We start from the raw sequence: 6,074 nt of genomic DNA, 5'->3' as shown, positions 1-6,074 counted from the left end.
AGTATTGTAGAAAGGTAGGGGTGATCTCTGGACTTATAAAATGGTGGATACTAAGCACAAAACACTCAGATCCCACATTCCTCATAAGCAGAATGACATCATTCAGTTTACCAAGTTCTGTTCATGTTTTGAGTATGAAAGAGCAGTAGTGGACTTATGAAATAGCAGTGATTAATGAATATATCAATGATAATTAGTTCTACCTTAATAGGACCCATGGATGAACTACATGATTAGTAGAACAAGATAAACTTTCGATCTCCTAATGATTAAAAGAAAGCATTTAAGAATAATCAGATAGATGGGGAAGACTAACAAGTAGATCATACGAGTATGCCCTACAAGAGAAATCATCAGATGACCCCCAGCATTTCAACAATATAAAAAGAACATATTGAGAATCTGATTGCCATTTTATCATCAGGCTTTTATTCCCCTGCCACTAATACTATTATGATTGCATTTCTTACCTGGGGACATTGCCCCACAGGTGCTTGTTAAATTTTTTTTTGTTTTTCTCTATTTTGTTTTGTTTGCCAAAGTTAAATCTACTGTAGATTCACTAGCGGTTCTAATATAGTCACTAAGGACATTTTCACTGTTCACTTAATTGTTCCCTGCGCACCAATAAAGCCATGCCATTTCTATTAATGAAAACTTATAGAGCAAATCATTTCTTTGCACAGAGAGGCCAAACCATTTTGATTTCCATAGTCAGGGAGAGTTGCTAGCATTTGCTTGCCATGTTTGTTCATCCTTTCAGTTAAAGAATTCAGGAAAATATTATTTCATAGCTCAATGAAAGATAGGAACTCTCATTGACCCATGTTAGACTTGGTGATGATAAGAGCAAAGGATGGTATTCTCTATGCCCTTGCATATTACCTTGCATTTGCAGCCACTCCTACCCAGAAGAGCATGTGGAGTTTCAAAGTATACCAAAGTTAACTCAAAATTTTAACCACTAGCACCCAGTGTTTCTCATATTCAAGAAACAACTTTAGATTAAATTTCCCAAAAAGTGATGAGGAACCACCAGAAAGTAAGTATGAAGTGTTTGTCAGTTTTGTGCCTAAATGTTTGGGAGCTAGACTCATGGAAGGTGTATAAAATCTGTCCCTGAAAAAAGGCAGTGAGTTTATATATTTCTACTAAAAAATCTGAACACAAGATGTGCTTAAATTTTCAGGGAGGATTCGAAAAGTAATTGCTGAGTTTCCATTTTGTTCTATATAACATAATAATGAATCTGAACATGATTTTTAAGTGCTCTTGGAAAATATCAGAATTAAGAACAAGACTAGCTACAAACACAACTGGAGAGCGTAGTCACTGTTGTGCTATAATGAGAAGGGCCAAAACAAGGATATCAAAAATTATTTCTCCCTTTTTCATAAGATGTTAGAATATGAGGGCTACAAATAACTTCAAAGATGCATCCAAAACATCCTGTTGAATGATTATTTAACTTATCCTTGAACATTTCCAGTCTATCTTGAGCTGCTTCAGTCCTAAAAAGAATCCATAATAATAATAATTAATGTCATGCTAATTAGATTAAACTACATTGTAGGATTTGGAGACTCTGATATTCACTGTTTCTTTACCAATACGTTCAATCAAATAGCACAAAAATGTAAAAATAAGTACATTTGTTATTAATTTAAAATATTATAAGGTTTAGAAAACGTGGGACCCCTGGGTGGCTCAGTGGTTGAGCATCTGATTTGGGCTCAGGGCATGATCCTGGAGTCCCAGATTGGAGTCCCACATTGGGCTCCTTAGTGTAAAGTTGAGTCTTTCTAATAAAGGTCATGTGGAAGCTGCCAAAAAAACTATTACTTTTATCATTTTGTTCCTTATATGTTGAGATATGACAAGCAAGTAAAATTGAATTTTGAAGAATATTTAATAACATGAGGAAAATACATCATAAGTGCTTGAAAATAATTGAATGGATAAAGTGAGGTTAAATGAGAAAAGCATCAAATGCTATTTTCAATATAATATTATTTTTATAAAATATAATAAAACAAGTAAATATTCATTTACTAGGCTCATATTTTATTATGGAGGATTCAAACAAGTAATGTTTGAAGGAAACATTTAAGGAAAAAATAATGGGACAATGGGTAGCCCAGTTGGTCAAGCATCTGACTTGATTTCAGCTCAGGTCATGGTCTTGGGGTCCTAGGATCAAGCCTCAGTAGAGCTCTATGCTCAGCGGGAAGTCTGCTTGAGAATTCTCCCTGTCCTTCTCCCTCTGTTCCTCCCCCTGCTTGCTCACTCTCTGTCTAAAATAAATAAATACGTTTTAATAAGTAAAGGGAAAAATAATAAATAACAACTCTCCATAATTTAAAATTATCCTTGATAGCGGAAAGTAAAATAGACATGGCCTAAAACTTCAATATTTAATATAATTTCTTTGTGCTAGTCCTTCTTCTTAAAGTAGTCATCCAATGATGTGAAGGTATTTACAAATTTTATTTCAGCCATTTCTTCTGAATTTGGGGCACAAGATTATATATTTTTATGATACGTAATGGTGCGCCATCCAGTGATATTAATTGGGGTGTCAGTGTATTGGCCAACATGAAAAATATGTGTGGCTCTTAGGAAATTTTCATGTCTTAGTCCAAGAAAGCAATCTTGAATCAGCATGCATTATTTATTTGCTGACACTCTTTATCATATAAGTCTAGGTCAACAGCCTTCTATTATGGTGCATCTATAATGCCTGTCACACTGTGGCAACGCTTCTCAATGGAAAAAAAAAATGATGCCTTCTCTAAGCACAAAGAGAAACAACGCTTAAGACATTTTGTGAGGAGTATCTTAGAGCAGCACACTAAAAGAACATTTATATTACAATATAATTGGTGACTCATGGGATTTCATTCTAGTCATTTATTGAAGAAACCCAGATGCCCCAGACATACTTTTTGGCTAGGAAACATTAAAAAAAAACCTAACATTTTAATTAACTTGTGATTATTAGAATGGTCTGAAGATAAGCAATTGCCCAAAATCCTAAAATTATCGATTTCCTGGAAACACTTTAATTTTAATCCGGTTTGACCTGGGTCAGTAATTCCAGCTCTGACACTTCTTAGAATTGCCACAATTGCTGGGAAGGGTACATGAATAGGTAGGGAATGTGAGAAATGAGAAAGTACTCAGTGGCTTCCTGGAAGGTGGTGACAATAGTTTCTTTGACAGGATTTTCAAAAGAAGCATCACAGGGAGACATCACAGGGAGTTTTGTAGGGAAACTCAAAAAGATGGTTATTTTTCAGTTTTTAAGAATATCCACACCTAATAACCATATTTCTTTATTCTTCATGTCATATTTAAGCCTTCTTAAGCATTAATGCCTGATAATAACTGTCCTTTGGGGAAATAAGTACAGGTTGAGTCTACCCTTGGGCCAGAGTGCTAAGGAACAACAATAGAGATAGCAATTCCCTTGGCATTCCCAAGTCTTCAGAGAATGGAACAAAGGCAAAGAAGTCAACTCCTCACCCAAGTGGTATTCCCTTATGTCTGATCACCTTGAAGGATCTAGATTTTATGTTATTAATGCAGATGGCAAGTAGACTTAGAAGGCATTTGGAAGCTGAAACATCTATGTGTAAGCTACACAACCCCAATATGGATCATGGAAGCCTAAGGACAGGACTCTGTTCTCTGGGAAAGACATCAGAACATCTTACTTGTCATTATTCTGGGAAGGCTTGGGATGGGTGGGATGCTAGAGAACAGATGGATGTTGAAAGTGGAATTCAGGAGAGGAAACAAAAGAAGACTGATCAAGCTGATACAGGGGAAGGACAAAGACTCGAATATTTCAGTCTATTATAAAAAGAGAGCAAAGAAGAAATGAGACTCAAGAAATTTCATGGTAACTCTGTAATACTGCTCCCAGTTCACCCACACAGTAGAGACTTTTCCAGGATTTTGGGGAGATTAAGTAATTATTTGAAGGAACGAGTGTTGCAAAGCATGGAAATAATACAACTAAGCCACTGGTGGTATTATACTATTATAGCCTATGAGAATGACTTGCTGAAATGTTGTCCTGACAGGTGGGATATAAAAATTGTATACATATTTTTTCTATTTATTAACATTTATGAATTTCCTACTCTACACTGAGGACTAGAGATACCAAGATGGCTGGCCCTAATCTCAGGAGACTGTGAAATCCTTGTGGTATTTTCTGTATACTTTAAAATTAGTCCTATAACTGGAGTGGAAATTAAATTTCAGAGGGATGTTTTCTATAAACCATATTCTGAAGACCAAGGTAAAGCAGAGTCCAGGGAAATGAAGTATGATGCAATCACTTCTACACCAGATTACTGACAATCAAATAAAAGTTCTAAAATACGCTTCTACTAGCTTGCTGGACTACTTTTCTCTAAATAGCTTATTGATATATTACTTTTATATTCTATTCCTCAGATTCAAGGTTTGTATCTTAATAATACAAACTCATTATATATCTGAAGTCAGTAATGAAAAATCATTCTGCAATAACATTCATCCTACTAGGATTAACAGATGATCCACGACTACAGGTTTTTCTTTCATTATTTCTGTTTTTCACCTACATTTTCACTGTTGCTGGAAATCTAATCATTATCCTCCTCACTCTTGTAGACTCTCACCTCAAAACACCCATGTACTTTTTCCTTCGGAATTTTTCCATCTTAGAAATAATATTTACAATTGTCTGTGTTCCTCGATTCTTATACAGCCTGACAACTGAGGACAAAAGTGTTACCTATAATGCTTGTGTCATCCAATTATTTTTTGTTATCCTCATTGGAGCAACAGAATTTTTTCTTCTAATCGCCATGTGCTATGACCGCTATGTTGCCATCTGCAAGCCCTATCATCATGAATGAAAGGGTATGCACAATTCTTGTCCTTTGCTGTTGGCTGATTGGGTTAATTGTCATACTCCCACCACTTAGCCTGGGAGTTCAGCTAGATTTCTGTAACTCCAATCTCATTGACCATTTTGGTTGTGATGCATCTCCTCTCCTGAAGATTGTATGCTCAGACACTCAATTTGTAGAGCAACCTGTTTTAATCATGGCTGTGTTGACCCTCATAGTCACATTAGTCTGTGTATTTGTGTCATACACATATATTGTCAAGACCATTTTAAGACTCCCTTCAGCTCAGCAAAGGAAAAAGGCTTTCTCCACTTGTTCTTCCCATATGATTGTAGTTTCTATCACCTATGGAAGTTGCATCTTCATCTATATCAAACCTGCAAAGGAAGGAGTGGCTCTTAATAAGGTAGCATCATTGCTCAATACCTCAATACTTTTGATGAACCCTTTCATTTATACACTACGGAATAAGCAAGTCAAACAAGCCTTTAAGGACTCAATTAAAAATATGGCATTTCTTTCAAAGGATTAGAAAACTAAAAATATTTTTATATTAAAAACATCCATTGTTACTTCTCATTTTACCATGATTACATAACTCTTATGATCTATTCCCATAGATGTTCCATAAGTTTTAGTTGATATAAATTAGCTGTCATGAAATTCTTTTTTTTTTATTTATGATAGTCACAGAGAGAGAGAGAGAGGCAGAGACACAGGCAGAGGAAGAAGCAGGCTCCATGCACCGGGAGCCTGATGTGGGATTCGATCCCCGGTCTTCAGGATCGCGCCCTGGGCCAAAGGAAGGTGCCAAACCGCTGCGCCACCCAGGGATCCCTCATGAAATTCTTTTAGTGTGCATGTTACTTCCTTCTATATCATAATGTGTATCCAACACCCTGGAGTCTGTTTGAACTTGAGTCTGTTATTAGGTATCAAGCAATGAGAGATGGTGGGGTGAATCTTGACCAAGTTCAGCATTATCCTGCAAGAAAATTACTTCAAAACTTATATATTTTTCAAGAAAGAGGAGATCAAACCCTTAAGAAGGATAATAAATGTCTGCTTTTCTGAGTCTTTCAGTAAAATCTACTCACATGTGTCCTCAAGTAACCCCTGGAGATTATGAATTCAATTTGCAACAACATGATTAGACTTGGGTTGGTT

General features: G+C 35.9%; 1 pseudogene; it reads left to right on the top strand.

Annotated features, from left to right (window-relative positions):
* The first annotated feature begins 4,520 nt into the window (after positions 1 to 4,520).
* Positions 4,521 to 5,439, top strand: LOC112912547 (olfactory receptor 6C2-like; annotated as a pseudogene).
* Positions 5,440 to 6,074: the final 635 nt, after the last annotated feature.

Source organism: Vulpes vulpes, chromosome 16 (assembly GCF_048418805.1).
Source record: "Vulpes vulpes isolate BD-2025 chromosome 16, VulVul3, whole genome shotgun sequence".
In the NCBI taxonomy this organism is placed as follows: domain Eukaryota; kingdom Metazoa; phylum Chordata; class Mammalia; order Carnivora; family Canidae; genus Vulpes; species Vulpes vulpes.
Note: the sequence above shows the minus strand (reverse complement) of the source record. Positions and strands in the feature narration are given on the sequence as shown.